Raw genomic sequence first — 20,135 nt, 5'->3', positions numbered from 1 at the left:
ATTAGATGATACCTGAGTAGTTCTATTATCACATTAACCCTTCCATCCTCTTAAAAGCATGAAAGGCCATAATGGTTTAGACCATTACATAGCTTTTAAATGCCATTATGGTATATTGTTGGGCAAACCACAGCAGAGTGATTTTCTCCCCAAATGTGGGCTTTATTCAAGGGCTTTCCATGAATTCTGAATATTTGGGGAATCAAAATTCTAGTAGCCCTGGATTTCTGTGGAAATGTTGAGAAAAGAAATGATCTGGAAGGATCTCAGAAGTCATGTAATCTATTGGTTCTCACACTGAGCCACACATAAGAATCACATGGACAGGTTTGGAAAATGCTGATGCCTAGTTCTCCAGTATAATTAGTGTTGGGGGGAGGCCTGGAAGCTCCCCAGGAAGATCTCACGTACAACAAGGATTGAGAATCATTCATCCAACCCATTGGCCTAACATCTCAGATGGGAAGAGGGAAGCACAGAGAGGTGAAAAGGTGGGGCATGTTTGTACTAATAACACCCAGCTAGTGAGTCATAGAAGGGCCTGAGACCCAGGTATTCTCTATCCAGACATCAGAACATTGAGAAACTTCTTTTCGTGGGTGGTCTGTGGCCCCAATAGCTGCTATGGAATGGTTGCAGGGCTCAGACAGCTCTGGTTTATGGTTTCACAGGGAATGGTTAGCACTGTGCACTTGAAAAAAATATGACACAGAATGACCTTCAGGGGTCAAATGATGTGGATGTGTTAAGTCTGAATCCCTTCAGTGGCATTTTTCTAGATTTCTCTTTAGTAGAGGTAACAAGGCATCCTTATGCTAGGGGCTCAGGGACATATATATGGCCCTTACTCATGTTATGTCTCAGTTTTCTTCCCATTTGCATGAACCTGGACAAATCAATCTCCTAGTCTGTGAAATGTGCAGGGTTGCTGGGAGGCTTAAACACCCAGTTATCTGGCTACGGGAACGAGAGTCGTTTCTGGTTTGCTTTCTGAAATTGTGACGCAGGAAGCCTAGGTCTTCAGAGCTCTCCACTCCTGCTTTGTGCTTTTTGCTTTCACCATAGCAACACTGTTTCTGGTCCCACGTGTTCCTCCTGGCTGTCTTCCCTGTCAGAGCCCACATGCAGGAAAGGACCTGTAGTAAAATCATTTACTACGGAACACAAAGCTTCCTACTGCAGTGGAGATGTTATATAACAGAAGATATTTGCATTTTAAGCTTTGTCTCTAATTGTGGAAAGAAAAGGTTTGCTATGCCCAAAGGAGGAACCTAAGGCCTCAGAGAGGATGGGAGCTGGATGAGTGGTCCCAAGGGTCTCTCCACACCCTGCCCTGCCCAGGGTCTAGACGAAATTGTGTTTCATGAGCATTGTGTTTGTGGGCACCTGAGGGGGCATGGCCCACCCTGCAGGCTCTTTACTGATAGAGTTGCTGAGAGAACAAGAGGAGGGCCAAACTCTCCAGTGCAGATTGAATCACTGCAGTAGTGTCCTAGGGCTGCATGACAAAGCACCACAAGCTGGGTGGCTTAAAACAACAGAAATGTATTGTCTCACAGTTCTGGAGGCCAGTGTATGAGATCAAAATGTCAGCACCTGCTCCTTCTGGACTCTCCAGGGAAGAATCCTCCCTTGCCTCTTCCAACTTCTCGCTGCTTGTGGCCTCCACTCCAGTCTACACCCCTGTCTTCACATCACCTTGTTCTCTGTGTGTGTCTGTCTCAGAAATGCCTCTGCCTCTCTCTCATAGTTACAATGCATGGATTACCCACATAATCTAGGATAAATCTCTACTCTCAACGTCTTTTAACTTGATCACATCTTTTGACATACGAGGTGATATCCACCCTTTTGTCATACACGGTAAAATTCACAGGTTTCAGGGATTTTCGATATGGATGTATCTTCAGGGCCACCATTCAGCCTGTTACGTGGCATGAACAGATATCAAATCTCAAGTCCCTTGTCAGAAAGTTTTATGACTGGGGTTTTGGGAAAACCCATTCTTATTGAAACTAGAGAGAAATTTGACATTTGGAAGGGAAGATAGAAAGGGCATCTACTTGGAGCAGACTCTGTGCAGGCATTTTACATGGATTACATTTGATGAGAACAAATGTCAATTGAGCACTTAGCAAAGCCAGGCTCTGTGCCATGGACTGTACATAGACTAGCTCGTTTAATCCTCACATCTATCCCACTCTCATGTTCCCGCCTTTTACCAATGAGGGAATTTTAAAAGGTTATGACTGACCCAAGGTTACCACATATAAAACGGCAATGCTGAGATTCAAGCTGCTTGACTTCAAAACCCATGTTCTATCTACAACTGTAATCTTCCTTCATCAACCACAAATTTTAATGAAGAAGTAAGAGATTAATGAAAATTCAAATTAATGAGGCACCTAGGTGGCTCAGTCACTTAAGCATCTGGCTCTTAACTTCGGCTCAAGCCATGATCTTGCAGTTTGTGGGCTCCACAAACTGCAGACCCCACATCGGGGTCTGCGTTGACAGTGTAGATCCTACTTAGGATTCTTTCTCTCTCCCACTCTCTCTGCCCCTCCCTGGCTCACGTGCTCTGTCTCCCTCTCTCAAAATAAATAAATAAACTTTAAAAAATTAAAATTAATGAAGCGTATATTTTCACAATCAAGCTGTTCTTCCATTGTGTTGTGGATTTTTAAAGCTCCCACACACAGATGTGAGGGTTTTAATTTCCAACATTTCATCCAAAATGGAAGCAGTAAACAAAAAGAATTTAGAGTGTAACAAATTTGCACTTTGCTGAAAAAGCAAAAGTGAAAATTCTGCATGACAACCAGATGCCTCCAAAGGAAGAATAAGCACATTTTTAAAGAGGTTTGGGAAGAGAGCAGAGAAAGGCAGGCAAAGGAGACAAGACAGAGAGGGAATGATTTCAGCCCAATTGATGATTTTAGGGTAAAAAACCTAAATGTGTACCTAGAATGAAACCCAGGAACACTGAGGGGGAATTCTGTGATTAGTTTTCAGATTAATTGTCCAGATAAAGTAAGATTAGCTGGAACTCACCAGTCCACAGGCTTAGAAGCAGACTGCTGTTGCCTCTGGGAAATGTTTAGCTGAGCAGAGGGAAACAGAGATGAAAGACTTTTTTCTGGTCTTGTGGCCCACTCAAGACCAAGTTTTCTAGAAGCCTGTCCCTCACCCTTCTCTGCGTCACTGCTGTCAATTTGGCACAGGAACCTCCCTCCCATCAACCAACTCCTGGGAAAGGTTGTGACAAACCCATCCACTCCTGGCTCCTCTTGTGAACCTAGCTAGAGGAAAGACCTTGACTAATCTTACCCAAACAATTACCATTCACAGCCTTTGAGAGCCATGAAAATGCAAGTGATTCAGTGGGTTGGGGTTTAGGAGAGTGGTGTCCTCAGTATTCTCCGCCACAGGACAGCCCTACTGTCCTAGGGAATGGGGACTTTTTCCCTAGTATGCATCCCAAGAGGGAGCATCCAGGAGTGGTAGCCACAGGGAATGAAGGTACACTGGTCCCTTGGGTCTCCTGCATCAACCCTTATGTTATGTCCACAACTTAGCCAGATCAACTTCAGGAGGCAAACCCTCTTTTCAGCCCCTTGTCCAAAAGTCAGCTGGGTCACTACAGTGAGCTTTTCCTGCCATCTCTATCCATTAACTCCACATTTCCTTAGCAACTATTAAGCAATTGTGTTGGGTAATGATATTCATGTATTTTCTCTTTGATGCAATTATTTGGATGCAAGGATATTTTAATGGAATCTGAAAGAAAATTTACTAAGCATGTAGCTATTTTTATTACCAAACAAGTATGAAACAAACATCTTACCCATCCCCAAATATGAGACAAGGTGAGAAGAAGAGGGTCTAGAGGCACTTACATACAAGATTGGTGTAAAAGATGTGTAGAGATATAGACCATCTTGCAGAAAGACCCCATCCTACCAGAAGTCATGTTTAGCACTTGTAACTATGAGGAAGGAAGCCTGTCAGTCAGTGCAAAATGTTTGCTGATTCTGAGAATCCACTTATATCAAGAATGATCTACATCTCAGCTTTTCTGATTTATCTCTGAAAATCATGGTGGTTTTAACTAACACTAACTTTGAACTAATATATAGATTTGTGTGCTTAATAAGGGTCTTTAGTTTGTTTTCTCTTTGTAAAATTTAAAAAATGTAATTTGTGCATTGATAATCTTGTTTTATTGGCTCTATTGGGGAGGAAGAAAAGGGAAGATTCCTTTCACACAGGAAGTATTTCTATCTCTAAATGTTCCTCAGAGTTTTAAAATACACATGTAAAATATTTAATAGCATGCTAATCCTTTTTAAACTTTTTGTTTGAAAATAATTTCAAACTTAAATCTTGTAAAAATGGCATAAAAGAACACATGACTATCTTTTACTCAGATTCATCTGACATTAATATTTTGCCCCTTTTGCCTTTTTGTTGGCTTTCTTCTGTCTGTGTCTCTATGTCCCACATCGCTCTCTCTGCCTCTATGTATATGTTTATATATGCATGTGTGTGTGTGTGTATGTACTTTAATCTGTCTGCATTCCAATTTTGTCTAGTGAGCTAGTAACATCTTTCATAGCATTTCTTCCAGTACTTGATCCAGTCTAGGATGATGTATTATATTTAGTTGTCATGTGTCTTTATTCACTTTTCTTCTGGAACATTTCTGCACAGTTTTTTTGTCTTTTATGGCATCGACATTTTGAAATTATAGCCTCTCTCTGTCTCTTTTAATACTGAGTTCCTCCTTTGTGTTTGTCTGTTGCTCCCTCATGACTAGATTTAGATATATACATTCCCAGACAGAGTACCACATGGGTGATGTCTTCATCTCAGGTTATCACAATATCATTTAAATCTTTTCAAATTCATTTCAAATCTTTCAAATCATTTCAAATCTTTTCAAATTTGAGATGAATGGTGTTGCCTTATTAGTTATCAACCAGTCCTTACAATGTTTTTTTTAACATACTGTTTTCTTTCTTATTGTGAAATCAATACCACCTTTTTCAAAATAGTCAAACAATACAAAAAGGATTTGAGCATAAAAAATGTATTCTAGCAATATGCATATTGTATAACTAGCAAATGGCTCTGTTCTTCAGTCTATGAGCCCAGCCTGTCTCCAGCTTCTCAGCCACCAAGATGGACTCATTGTAACTCACCCCCCCCATGCCAGGGCTGGGGAGTAGATTACAAAGGGAAATAGAGGAGATCAGGCCAAGAATATTAACCAGTATCATTAACTGGTCACAAGAAGAGCAGTAACTGGTTTATTAAGCAGCTCCCACATACCAGGCACTGTGCTAAACTCTGCACTCCTATTATGTCACTTGATCCTCAACACAGCCTATGAGATATGTTCCATCTCTAGACTGTCTGAAGTTACATGACTTGCCCAAGGCCACATAGGGCAAGGGCAAAACTGTCATTTTAACTCCAGCTTCTGACACCCAAGCCCCCTCACACTCCTTTTTACCAAAAGTTATACTTTGCAGGTTCTGATAGCCCACCCACCTACCCCTTCATGACTCCTAGCACGAGAAGGAAAAGAAAGGCAATGGCACCTCAAGCAGGACTGGTGGGAGCTGACAGCCACTGAGGTGGTTCCCCAGGCTGAACTTCCAGTTGCAGTGAACTGTGCCCAGTGGGCTCTACTCACTGTGACAGCCTGACCTCTTCTAAGGTAGCGATGGATTCAGTCTCCATGGCAGACTTCCTTTGGAGGAGAGAAGAGCACCAGCATCCTAGAAGGAGGGGTCAGTGGCGAAAAGGTTGGGGTTACACTGGAATGTGACCTGTGAAGCTGATGTGATAGAAGCTGAGCATTTGCAAAGTCAGGGCTTGGGTTCCATCACAGAAGCTTCAGAAGCCAGATTCTTTATCATATTCCTATTCAGCACATTTGTTCTGTGCAGCAACCTGATGTTTCTCCAAAAGACAGTTCAGGGAGGCCAGCCCTATAAACAAGGTCACACATAAACAGCATTTGATAAAAAGAAAAAAAGAATTATTTTAACATTGATATCCTATACTGTGATAATAACCTTGACACCATTTCTTTGTTCTCTAATTCACCACAGTAAATCAAAACACAGTCTGCGGTTTTATTTTTTTAACTTTATTATTTATTTTGAGAGAGAGTGCAAGCAGGGGAGGGGGAGCAAGAGAGGTAGAGATAGAGAGACTCCCAAGCAGGCTCAATACCGTCAGCGCAGAGCTCAGATCTCAGGAACCATGAGATCATGTCCTGAGCTGAAATCAAGAATCGGATGCTTAACTGACTGAGCTACCCAGGTACCCCAAGTCTGCTGTTAAAAAAAAAATCTTATTTTTAAGAACTGTGAGAGGGACACCTGAAATTCATCTGAATTGACGCTTTTATCCTTCTGATTACTTAGTGCCATCCAAAAATGGTGTTCTAGAGTTTTGGCCATAACTTGGCTGACTCAGCTTGACCACTGAATATAGAGGGGAGCAGAGATAGGCTCACAGGCATCTGGTTTCAGGCAGTCAGAGCAGAAACCAATTTCAGGATGGATCCTGGAAGTGTTATGACTGAGAATAGTAGTACTTTTTGGAATTGGAAGGAACGTCAGTGAGTGTTGAATCCAACTCCCTTACTTTTTATATGTGAAAACTGAGACATCGAGGTATTGATGGGGATACAGTATAATGTTGTAATGGCCACTGGAGCCAAACTGAATGGTTCAAGGCCAGTGCCACCACTTAGTGTGTGACCCAGCTAACATCTCTACAGCTCACTTTCCTTGTAAAGCCTTGTAAACTAAGATGAGGCTACTACAAAGGATTGCTTATATAGATTGACTTAATACATACAAAGCACCTGCAACCATGCCTGGCTCATAGGTTCAAGCCCTGCGATGGGCTCTGTGCTGACAGCTCAGAGCCTGGAGTCTGCTTCAGATTCTGTGTCTCCCTCTCTCTCTGCCCCTCCCCTGCTTGTGTGCTCTCTCTCTCTGTCTCTCAAAAACAAATAAATGTAAAAAAAAATTTTTTTTAATTTTTTTAAGTTTATTTATTTATTTTGAGAGAGATAAAGATGGTACAAATGGAGGAGGGGCTGATAGAGAGAGGGAGAGAGACAGAATCCCAAGCAGGTTGCCATACTGCCAGCACAGAGCCTGATGCAGTGCTCGAACCCACAAAGCCCTAATATCATGACCTGAACCAAAACTAAGAGTCAGACGCTTAACTGACTGAGACACCCAGTGCCCCAAAAAACTATTGAAACTTTTACTGAAATGACTTTAAATTTACAAATGAATCTGTGTAATAATTAAAATTTATTATACTATTTAGTTGTCCTATCTGGGAATATGGCATGTATCTCTATCAATTCAATTCTTCTGTTACATCATTCAGCAAAATTCTGTAAGTTCTCCTCAATTGGATTCTGAATATTTACTCCTGGGAATTTTTTTGTTTTCAGTGTAAGGAGGAGTCATTTCCTGCTTATATTATTTTATTATAAATTTTTATTTGTAAATTATTACAAATTATTTTATTATAAATTTATTACAAATTTATATTTATTTTTAAACCTCACTAACTTAATCAAATCTTATTACTTCTGTTGTTTTGTCACTAATTTTCTTGTGCCATCCTTGTGCAGAGGTTGAAACTAGATGGACTGTTTTCAAATCCTGCTCTGCCACTTAACAGCTTTGCAACTGTGGGGAAATTATTAAACTCTTCTCTATGCTTCTATTTCTTCATCTGTAAATTGGGATAAATATACTATCTACCTCATAGAATTGTTGAAGCAAATAAATACCTGAATTCAAATGAAACTCTTAGGACAGTAAGGGTGGCTGCGTGGTTCAGTCGGTTAAGCTCTGACTTCAGCTCAGGTCATGATGTCACAGTTCATGGGTTCAAGCACCGCGTGGCACTCTGTGCTGACAGCTCAGAGCCTGGAGCCTGCTTCGGATTCCGTGTCTCTCTCTCTCTCCCTGGCCTTTCTCTGCTCGTGCTCTCTCTCTCTCTCTCTCAAAATTAAATAAACATTAAAAATTAAAAAAAAAAAGAAAGTCTTAGAACAGTATATGGAACATTAGTCATCTGTAAAAGTTAGCTGTTATTAAAATTATGATAATTTTGCTCTCCCTTTGTGATTATTGTATCTTTTTTTTTGTTTCATACTTACTTCATTAGGTAAAATTTGTCTTCTTTCTTTCTCTATTGTTTTGCTATTATATATGGTGTTTGGAGTTGATTAGAAATAAATGTACTTAATTTAGAATGTAAACTTTTACTCTTAGATATTAAGCATTTTTTAAGTAACAAATATATCAAATTTTATTAAATGCTTGTCTATTCTTTACTTGCATTATCATGTATTTCCCCTTTGTTCTAATGGTGTGATATATTTTGCCAATTGATAACAAAAATCAAAACATCTTTATAAATGATAAACTGTTTGATTATGATGTATTATTCTTTAAATATCCAATTGAATTTGATTTGGTAGAATTTAAAACCTAGAATTTTGTACTCACAAATTAAATTATTCTGTAGGTGCTTCTGTGTGTGTGTGTGTGTGTGTGTGTGTGTGTGTCTGTGTGTGTCTGTGTGTTTTAGCAGTTTATGCTGGCCTTAAAAAATAAATCAGGGGGGTGCCTGACTGGTCCAGTTGATAGAGCATCCAACTCTTGATCTTGGGTTTGTAAATTCGAGCCCCACATTGAGTGTAGAGACTACTTAAAAAATAAATGTTGCTAAAAAAGAAAAGCGATTAGAAAACTTTCAATCACTTTTCTGTGCATCAGTATGAGAATTATTTGTTCTTTTGTCATATTTATCTTAATATATTAAAAGAATTCAGTCAACCTCACTTTAGAATCTTTATACTATTACCGCTAACTTTAATTGTCTCCCTGGTGTACAAACAGCTCTTCATAGATAACATTTCCAATTTTCAGCAAATGTGTAAATTGTACTTTTGCTACAAATGAGTATAAACTGCAGAATGGTGGCATCTGTCAGGCACAATGCTGAGGCACACAGCTTGTGCAGCAGAGTGGAGAGCCAGGCGCAGGCTCTGTTAGAAAGAATGGAATGTGGAATGACCATCCAGCATAAGAGAAAGGTCACAAGTTCACTGGAATATGTGAGAGCTCTGCCTCCTGAGTGAAAGGGCAGTTATATATATAGTCCACATGGGTCACAGGGTGGAATCTGAGGCCTGATAGCCTGCAGCCTTTTCTGAGTTTCACCAGCTACCTAGGTGCCTTTGGGTAAGTCACTTTCCTGCCCTAAGCCTCGGTTTCCCCATCTGTAAATGGGAATAATTTGTAGTACCTAGTTCATAAGGTGAAAATTAAATGAGTTGATTTACAGAAAGGGTTTAGTGCAGTGCCTGGTGAATAAGCATAATGTTACTGTTAACTATCATTATGATTGTTCTTCACAGGGTGACAGAGACATGAAGAGCACAATAACAGTGGATAGTATCATAGTGACTGGAGACATTGTTGTGCTGTAGAAGTGGTCGTATAATAGTTTTCACTAACTCTAGGGTTGTTCTGAGCTTTTCAGTTCCTCCGAATAAGCTACCAAAAATTCTAGAATTCAAAACTCTGCTAGAAACATAAAAAAGCTAAGAACCTTGACTGCAGACTGACCACAGGACTCTTTGGAATGTGCCTGAGGTGCACTTTGGCTATCTCCCCAAGTTCATGTGTGCACCACTGCAGAGAGGGCAGTTCTAGGGTTCTGCTTTCCAAGCCACAGTTTCAGTGAACAGAAGGTAGGAAGAGCCTCCTGTAAGGAGTTAATAATGATTTAGTATATGATAAGGTTGCCATTACAAATTACGAAGGAAACAGAAAATTATCCAATAATTGACTCTTTGGGAAAACATTGTAGTATCCAAAAATAAAGTTTAGAAATTCTATATTAATTATAGTTAAGTGTTAACTGTTAACATGCTTATAAATCTAAGGTCCCACAACTTCTGACCTCTCTAATCATAAAAGCAATGAAATAAATTTTTAAAATGCAATGTCCATGAATTTTGAAGATGTATTTTTCAAGAACCAACAAAGCACCTGGGAACTTAAGCGGCAAACAGGGGAAATAACTGAAGCCTAGGTAACAGGTGAAAAGCTAGTGTACTTACTGTATATAAAAGTATTGCAAATTAATTAGATAAAGATAAATGCCTTGAAATAATAAGATATAAGGACACCATTAAATGATAAGATGGCCATAAACATATGAAAAAACTTCCTCTCAGGAAGAATAAATAATGGCCATTGAAAATTATATATTATTTTCCATCTTTCACATCAACATTCATTTTTTTAAAATAATAATGTACACTATCATTAAGAAAGATGAAGTGGGGCGCCTGGGTGGCTCAGTTGGTTAAGCGTCTGACTTCAGTGCATATAATAACCGAAGTCTCAGGCACCTGGGTGGCTCAGTCGGTTGAGCGTCCAAATTCTGCTCAGGTCAGGATCTCGCAGTCCGTGAGTTCGAGCCCCGCGTCGGGCTCTGGGCTGATGGCTCAGAGCCTGGAGCCTGCTTCTGATTCTGTGTCTCCCTCTCTCTCTGCCCCTCCCTCGTTCATGCTCTGTCTCTCTCTGTCTCAAAAAATAAATAAACGTTAAAAGAAAATTTTTTAAAAAGAAAGATGAAGTGGTGTGCTGTCAAAGCCTGCTTGGGGAGGCCAATTTAACAAAGAGTCAATGATTTGACTCCCATGTTCACTTCTAGGAATATGTCCACAGCAAATAATCAAAGACGTGGAAAAAGATATATATGCAAGAATATTATGGCATTGTTTGGAATAGCTACAGAACCTTCGATTCTCCAAAAAGAAAAAATTTAAATGTCCTATGATAATAAAAGGATCAAATCAATTATGGCTAAGTTCAGTCAATGGGATTTATGCCAGATTTTATAAATAACATTTTAAAATCTTACCTTAGGACATGGGAAAACATTTATGATCAAATATTAAATGAAAAGGGGCAAAAATAAAAATTACGTGTATAGCGTAATCTCATTTAATAATGAATAAATAGATATGTGTAAGTGCAGGACTATGCTCAGAACTGTTAGTCATTGATTTTGTTACAATATTAAAATACCTCTGTGCCCTGTGATCAATAGGGACCATCCATCCTTCTGTACCAATCATTCCCTAGGAACACAAACACATTACCCACAATTTAGCAGCTAAAAAGTTATAGATCCCACTCCAGCTATTAGGCCTGCTTCCATTCTGATGGAGGCTCTGATAAACCAGTTGTTAGATACTCTTAATACAGACCTCTTAAAATAGACCCTTGACCTGGTGCCTTATTGCGGAAGGGGAATTGGGGTGGGGAAGGGGAGACAGAGATTCACATAGTAAATAAGTAACAAAATGCCCTTATTGTTAGCCAAACTCACACTGTCTTAGAAGATCTTTTAGTCATTTTTTTTCAGGTTCTATCATTGTATTCCAACCGTGGAAAGATCACAGTGTGAGAGATTAAAGAGTTGTATGGCTAGCTTGGCCAGCTAGTCCTGTCCCACCAGCAGCCACAGGCATGAAGTCACTGTCCTTATCCCTGAGGCTTAGTACCTCAGGATGCTATAGCACCTTCTAGGACTTTGTCCCTCCTGGGTTTTTTTTTTTTTTTGCCTCCTGGCCTCACAACTTTTTGGATGTTTTATCCCCTTTGCTTGCTCCTCAGGAGTCTGCCCTCTCATTTATATAGCCTGTGAGTTGGGTTACCACTCATTTTCAGTCATACCCATTTTGAGTGCAGAATGGGGAGCTTTTGAAGGAGAAGATGGAAAGGGCAGAGGCTCTCACAGTTTCTCATTCTGAAGCAACCAGATCCTTCAGGCTCACAGGCTTCTGCTCTTGCTAGCATTTCTCCATACCCCCTCATTACATCATACAGGCAGGTAGAGGAACAGAGGTTCCAGGAAGGAAGAGGTGGGAAGGAAGCCCATTGCGTCACATAAGTTAACTACATACAACACATCAACATCTTAATGGTGATTATCTTTGAGGATGTATTTTCTTCTTTTCATCTGTATTTTGTAGTTTTTATAAAGCAAGAGAATATTATAAATAAAATAACATAAAATGATAGATCAATTGAATCAAAATATCTGGGGATAGCATTTGAACATCAGTTGTTTTTTTTTTAAGCTCCCAAGGTGACTCTAATGTTTAGCCAGTGTTGAGATCCAAGGATATAGTCACCCTCTAATTTCACAAAATAGGCAGCTGAACCCAAATAGGTTCACAGTAACACACTTGGATAATATGCTCATTGTTCAAAAAGAGGATTCTTTATGAGATTCAGATTTAAGTGAGAATTCACATCTCTTAGTTACTGAGAAGTCATTTCTGTTGCCACTGTTTTAGATCTCATAATATTAAATGTATAAAGTTCTGATAATACAGTATAAACCAGCCTTACTTTAACCATACATCTATATTTGATAGTTGACAGAAGCTGTTCATTTAACTCCACTTAAAATCCTAGTGATAAGCCTTACAAAATTATTTAAAGGAGAAGACTCCTTTCACTACTTTTCATCACTCTTTTCCCAAGGATTATGAAAAATGAGACTTCAGTTCTTTTTTTTTATAAATTTTTTTTAACGTTTATTTATTTTTGAGACAGAGAGAGACAGAGCATGAATGGGGGAGGGGCAGAGAGAGAGCCAGACACAGAATCAGAAGCAGGCTCCAGGCTCTGAGCCATCAGCCCAGAGCCCGACGCGGGGCTCAAACTCACGGACCGCGAGATCGTGACCTGAGCCAAAGTCGGACGCTCAACCGACTGAGCCACCCAGGCGCCTGAGACTTCAGTTATTATATGCACTCTGTTCAACTTGCCAAATGGAAAAGAATATGCTGATGCAATCATATAAACACATAATTATCAAGTATCTACAATACATCCAACACTACTCTAGCTTCTACTATCTAATGTTAGAGATTTTTTTTCTCCTGTAATAAAGGCAAAACTATACTACCAAAATTCTAGTACAGACATATAAAGAGTGATTATTCACTAGGTTTGGCTTCATGCTCTGCCTTTTATTACACAACAACGAAACCATGGCAGGAACAGACATCTTTAAAAACACATGGAGACAGCCATTCAGGAACTTATTGTCAATTTGTGACTGTGGACAGAAAGCAAGTGTAGAAATTTTCAGGGTCAGTTCAAATTTAAAGAAAATTTAAATAAGTAAGAGATCATGTCCAATCTGAATTAACTATTGATAAAGAGGGAGAAAGAGAAGTCAAGACAACAAGGACATCCATGGAAGACCAGCTGACAGAATGTGTCTGCAACAAGGCTTCAGGAACAATGCAAAGCAAAGGGACTACAGAGTGACAGACTTGTTCAATCTCTAACGCTGGAACAGACAAACTAAATTTGTTTTCTTAAACTGTTTTCAGGAAATCAAGGCACTAGAGCAAGGCTACAGTAGAGGGCCACTTGAAAAATGTCTTTTAGAGGACCCAAGGAAGACCTCCTTCTCCAAACCCCTTCCAGCCCAATAGTCATTATTCATCAACAGTAGGTGATTTGTTATTTGGTTCTCCACAGAGGTGAGAAAGACATGTAGAACCTCAATCATGAAAGGAACCTTAGCGGCCAACATTCTATTCAGCACAGGTATCTAATTAACAGCATCCCAAGCTTTGTTGGTCAGAACCCACTTAAACTTGGGTAGTGATGAGAAGCACACTAGCTCGCAAGATAAGCTCTTCTAGTTTTGAATAGCTCTAGTTATTTGAAGTCTCAATTAGGTCAATTTCTACTCACCAGAAACTACCCACCACTAGTTCTCCCTGTGCATCTACAGAAAACAAATCTAAATCCTCTTCCAGTTTTCCAGTATTTGAAAATGGTGCTCATGTCTTCCCTCAGCTAACAAACTCTGACTTTTCACCAATTCCTCACCTCCCAGAGTCCCCAGGTAAAATGACAAATACTTGATGTATACACCTCCCATTTTTGGAAAGTGAAAAAGATAGGTTGAGGGATGTATTTGATCTACAAAAGAGTTAGGGGTATTGAAGGAAGGGTGGTTGAATAACAACACTTGGCTTCCTTTGCAATTTCCAAAGGCCAACTAAGCTAGCACAGTCCTTCATAAAATTCATTTAAAATTTATACCTGCCTAATTGCCAGAGAACTTACTGACACAGTATTTTAACATCAAGATGTCCACAAGACTCCAAAGGCTGAGAAACCCCATTGAAAATGCGTGCTAAATCACTCAATCAATCCATTCATTGAACGGATATTCAAAGCCCTATGCTTTGAAAATTCAGTTCTTCTTAAGAATTAATATTATTAAAATGAAAGTTCATTCTATGAAAATACATTCTAGAGAGGCATCACTATTGAAGTTCAACACAGACATGCTTCTTAAAATAGTAAATTCCATTTTCCAGTGCCCCCAGACCCCACCTCACCACCACCCCAGGTTCAATAGAGATGCCAACTGTGGAATGACATTCACAGGTCAGAAGAAGCACCCCGAGGAACACAGTGCAGCTGAGATTCAAAGAAACACAACATGTGCTACATCACAAATCTAGTTATTAAGAAAGGTCTGATGGTGGCCAGATATTTACCCTGGAGATAATATTGTTGCAAGACTTCCTCCCCACAAAATAAAATCTCCTTTTCTACTCCCAGGGCATGAAAGTTGCTTTGAGTACTTGTTCTCTCAGCTGGCATATGCAGAAAATTTGGAGCTATTTTTCTCTTTAAAATGTTAGAGAGATACTTTTTCCTCCTTTCATATGACTGGTACTTTATAAAACACTCTTAAAGCTTCAGCCAATACACCCTGAGGGACTGGAGGAAAAAACAGGAGAAATACCAAAATGTTTCAGCTCACAAGATCTCTGTAGCCTGCCCAGCAATGCAAAGGGTGTCATTAAGGACATAGAAGACAGAGAGTACTATCTACACTAAAGAAGTAATATTAATAATAATTGACATGGTTTCAGTGCTTACTCTGTGCAGGCATTGCTATAAGCACCTTACATGGATTAACTTATTTAGCTCTCCAGACAGCCTTACCAGGTAATTACTAGTCTCACGCATTTGACAAATGAAGAATATGAATAGAGAGGTTTAGCACTGCACCCAAGGTCACACAGCCAGCAGGTAAGTGGCAGTGCTAGGGTTCAAACTCTGGAGGTTGGGTCTATGACCTTATGGTTTTTCTATGTTGCCTCCAAGTAAGTATGCAGTGTGTCACATGACATATATAATGAGTCGGATGAAACTACTTTTGTTTCAATTCCATGTATCAATGATTTTAAACTTGTTTCTGTACTTCCAAAGACTTCCACACTGACTTTTAATTCTGTCCAGCAGGACTGACACCATTCTAGTTCAGGGACCAGGTCAAGGCCCACAGAGACTCTTCATCACCAGTGGGTGGCAACATTGTCACATGGAGCCATCAGGATACAGTGTAGGCCTGGCATCCTTCCTAAAATTACAAAGGCCTCACCACCTTATGGATAAGTCATTCCAGGCAGCTCCCAAAATGCAATTTCTCTACTATCCCTAAAACACCCAGAATAATCCTGCAGGAGGAGAGAGGGATCTGAATTAGGAGAATGCCCAAGAAACTATTCATTTAAGTGATTCTTCATCTTGCCATAGCACTGGTATATTTCTGTTGTCAATTGCACATTTGTATTCCCACTAGGGTGTGTCTTTCTTAAACACAGAGACTCTACAACCTTTGTCCCAGCAATTTCACTAGCCTAAGGGTAGATGTTGAGTAAATGGATGAGTGATTAAACTTCAATTCCTCACAGGCAATCAATTCCACTGCAAGGAACAGTTTAAGAAAGATCTACAAAATCCTCTGTTGGATCTAGACTTCATGGTGATTCTAGAGTGGGTGATCCACCCAAGCATAATCAGGATAGAATGAACTGAAGAAAGCCTCTCAAGACCATTCTTTAGACTCTTGAAACTGCAATACCTAATCTATTTTCACATTGACCCAACTCTTGCACAAAACGGTCACAGCTTAAGCAGAACAAGTGTCAAGCTGACCTCTAGGTAAATTTCAATAAAATAAGCCAGTAACTGATGCAGGCAATGGCTTTCCCAAGAAACTCCTCCATAATAACTCAAGGACAGAACTAGAAAAGGGGCCTACATTTATGTAAATCTGAGAAATTCTGAGGAAGGTCCTCTAATCCCAAACATTTCTACTGGCCTGTCATATGTCTGAGATTCAAAGAAACACAAGTGCCACTATTAAAGAGGTAGGCACTTAAGGTTAGGTAGACAATTTGTGATACCTCCAGAACACTTTCAGGGTTTTTAACCATGAAAAAGGAGGGAAATAGATGATTACAAGAATGCCTATCCTTCCAGTTTTTAGGTGAAAATTGATACAATTTTAAAATATGTATCTGGTTTTATTTATTTATTTATTTATTTATTTATTTATTTATTTATTTTGAGAGAGAGAGATTGAGCACAGGCAGGGAAGGGACCGTGAGAGAGGGGAGAGAGCAAGAATCCCAAGCATTCTCCGCACTGCCAGTGCGGAGTCCCATGTGGGGCTCAAACTCACAAACTATGAGATCATGACCTGAGCTGAATTCAGACGCTTAACCAACTGCACCCGGGTGCCCCATACCTGTTTTTTTTAATCTAGGGTATTTGTAAAGGGCAGAATTAGAAAAAGACATATATATTTTTTCTTTTTCAGTACTTTGTCAAATATCCAGGACTTGTTTTCTCAGTTATAGACATAACTAGGCTCTGTTTACCCATTTAGTAATATCATGTTATTAAAGTATTTTTTTAATGTTTGTTTATATTTGACAGAGAGAGAACACTTGAGCAAGTGAGTGGGGAGAGGCAGAGATACAGAATCCAAAGCAGGCTCAGAGCTGCAAGCTGTAAGCACAGAGCCCAACACGGAGCTCGAACTCATGAGCAGTGAGATACTGACCTAAGCCAAAGTCAGATGCTTAATTGACTGAGCCACCCAGGTGCCCCAGTAGTAGCACGTGTAAAGCTTATAAGACATACCCCTCAGCCGTTAAGGAAAAGACTTGACTTACTTCAATAATTTTTAAAAACATAAACTCATCTAGAGAATTTGGAAAATACAGAAATTTCTAAAGAACATCCAAGAAATGATCTCTGTTGTCTTTTTGATGCATATTCTTCCAATCTTCCATATTTCATGTTTATACATATACAACAATATCATTTTTATAAAACATAATCTACATCTATTCACACGCTTCTTTCTTCCTATTTGTCTCTTTTCCATTTTATCTACTTTCAGTCTCTCCCCCTCTGTGTGAATTCTGGAATTTCTCTTTATGCACCCATACATAAGTCTGTCTGTTTTACTTTCACACAATTAGAGATGCAAGACCCATTCAAACCATGGGCTGGATGTAGTTAGATAATACTAGGTAGACAAATAGGTAGATGATAGATACATCAATAGACAGGTAAGCCAAGAAGGAAGGAAAGAAGAAAGAGTTCATGTATTGCTGCATATAAATGGTTTTGTGACCTTCAGTAGAAAAAAAATTCCTTCTCTTTTAGATTCATTAAGGACCATCATTCATCCTTCTCCTTATACTTACTATTTTATTTCTACATCACCCTTTCTCATTTTCACAGGAATTCTTTGTATAGTCTTAAGTTTACAGCTAATTATTTTCATTGACCACAACTTAAATTGACTATTTCTACACATCCTCTGCAGAAACCCCTTCATTTCCTGTTTCTTAATGGCTCAGTGGTTGAGTATGACAACTCAAGGCTAGAAGGAACTCTGAAATAGGCTTTCTTCTGCCTCATACATCTTCTTGTTCCCTTGTGCTATGCCTCATGCTGCTGAATTCCTTCTACAGTACACTTCTTTGGTGGCTATCTAGCCAGCATTGGCCATCTTCAATGTCAGAAAACTCACTACCTCTTGAGGTGGCCCATAATATTTTTACAGTGCTTTAACATTTAAAATACCCTTTTCTCTGTCATTGTCACTCACTGCTATTTCTAACTGCTGGGGTTCCATGAAACAATTTAACCATAAAATTCTTTGCTTAAAAACTTGTTTGATGGGAATGCAAGCTGGTGCAGCCACTCTGGAAAACAGTATGGAGGTTCCTCAAAAAATTAAAACTAGAACTACCCTACGACCTAGCAATTGCACTATGAGGTATTTATCCAAGGGATACAGGTGTGCTGTTTTGAAGGGCAAATGCACCCCAATGTTTATAGCAGCACTATCAACCATAGCCAAAGTATGGAAAGAGCCCAAATGTCCATCGATGGATGAATGGATAAAGAAGATGTGAAATATATATATATATATATATATATATATATATACACAATGGAGTGTTAGTCGGCAATCAAAAAGAATGAAATCTTGCCATTTGCAACTACGTGGATGGAACTGGAGGGTATTATGCTAAGTGAAATTAGTCAGAGAAAGATAAATATCATATGACTTCACTCAAATGAGGACTTTAAGAGACAAAACAGATGAACATAAGGGAAGGGAAACAAAAATAATATAAGAACAGGGAGGGGGACAAATCATAAGAGACTCATAAATATGGAGAACAAACAGAGGGTTACTGGAGGGGTTGTGGGAGGGGGGAAGGGCTAAATGGATAAGGGGCATTAAGGAATCTACTCCTGAAATCATTGCTGCACTATATGCTAAGTAATTTGGATGTAAATTAAAAAAAAAAAAAAACTTGTTTGAAAAACAACTCTATTTACAACAGCATCAAAAAATAAAATAAAATATTTAGGAATACACTTAACCAAGGATGCTAAAGACTTACACACTGAAAACTACAAAACATTGCTGAAAGGAATTAAAGAAGACACTAATAAATGGGAAGACATCTTGCATTTCATGGATTAGAAGATAATATTGTTGAGATGTCAGTGCTACCCAAATAAATCCACAGATTCAATGTAATCTTGATCAAAATTCCAATTATACTAGATAGAAAAATAAATATTAGATAAGAAAGAAGAGAAAGAAGAATTTATTGTTTACATAGATCTGCATATAAATGGTTTTGTGACCTTCAGTCAAATTTTTTTTTCTATTTTTGTAGAAACAGAAAAATCAATCCTAAAAAGCCATGTGGAATCTCAAGGAGTCCCAAACAGCCAAAATAATCTTACAAAAGAAAAATAAAGTTGGAGGTTTCAACACTTCCAGATTTCAAAATATACTACAAAGCTACAGTAATCAAAACTCTGTAGTACTAACATAAAGTCAGGCATATAGATCCATGTAACAGAACTGTGAGCCTAAAAATAACCCCAGACATATAAATCAACTGATTTTCAACAAGGGTGCCATGACCATTCAATGGGGAAGAATAGTGCTGGAACAATTGGATAGTCATATGTAAAAGAAGAAAAATCAGACCCTTACCTTAACACCATATACAAAAATTAACTCAAAATCGATGAAAGATACAAACATAAGACCTAAAACTATAAAAATCTTAGAAGAAGTTATAGGGGAAAAGCTCTGTGACATTAAATTTGACAGTGATTTCTTGGATATGATGACATATGTATAGACAACAGAAGAAAAAGTAGACAAGTTGAACTACATCAGAGTTAAAAGGTTTTGCGCATCAAGGGATATGATCAGCAGAATGAAAAGGCAATCCACAGAATGAGAGAAAATATATGTAAATCATAAATTGATAAGGGGTTAATATCCAGAATGTATAAAGAATTTTTATAACTTAACACCAAAACACAAACAACCTGATTAAAAAATGGACAAAGGACTTAAGGAGATATTTCTCCAAGGAAGATATACAGATAGCCAATAAGTACATGAAAAGATATTCAAAATGACTAATAATTGGGATATGCAAATCAAAATCATGAGATATCACCTCACAACCATTAGACTATGTACTATTAAAACAAACACATCAAACGATAACAGGAAATAACAAGTGTCAGTAAGATCATAGGAATATTAGAAACCTTCTGTGTTGTTGGCAGGAATATAAAATGGTGCAGCCACTGTGGGAAACA

General features: G+C 38.8%; 1 protein-coding gene across 4 annotated transcripts in view; it reads left to right on the top strand.

The window, feature by feature from the left end:
- The window catches only part of ANKRD55 (ankyrin repeat domain 55), a 284,495-nt gene that overhangs the window by 193,654 nt on the left and 70,706 nt on the right, over positions 1-20,135 (top strand). The window lies entirely within an intron of this gene.

Source organism: Felis catus, chromosome A1 (genome assembly GCF_018350175.1).
Source record: "Felis catus isolate Fca126 chromosome A1, F.catus_Fca126_mat1.0, whole genome shotgun sequence".
NCBI classification, from domain to species: Eukaryota; Metazoa; Chordata; class Mammalia; order Carnivora; family Felidae; genus Felis; species Felis catus.
Note: the sequence above shows the minus strand (reverse complement) of the source record. Positions and strands in the feature narration are given on the sequence as shown.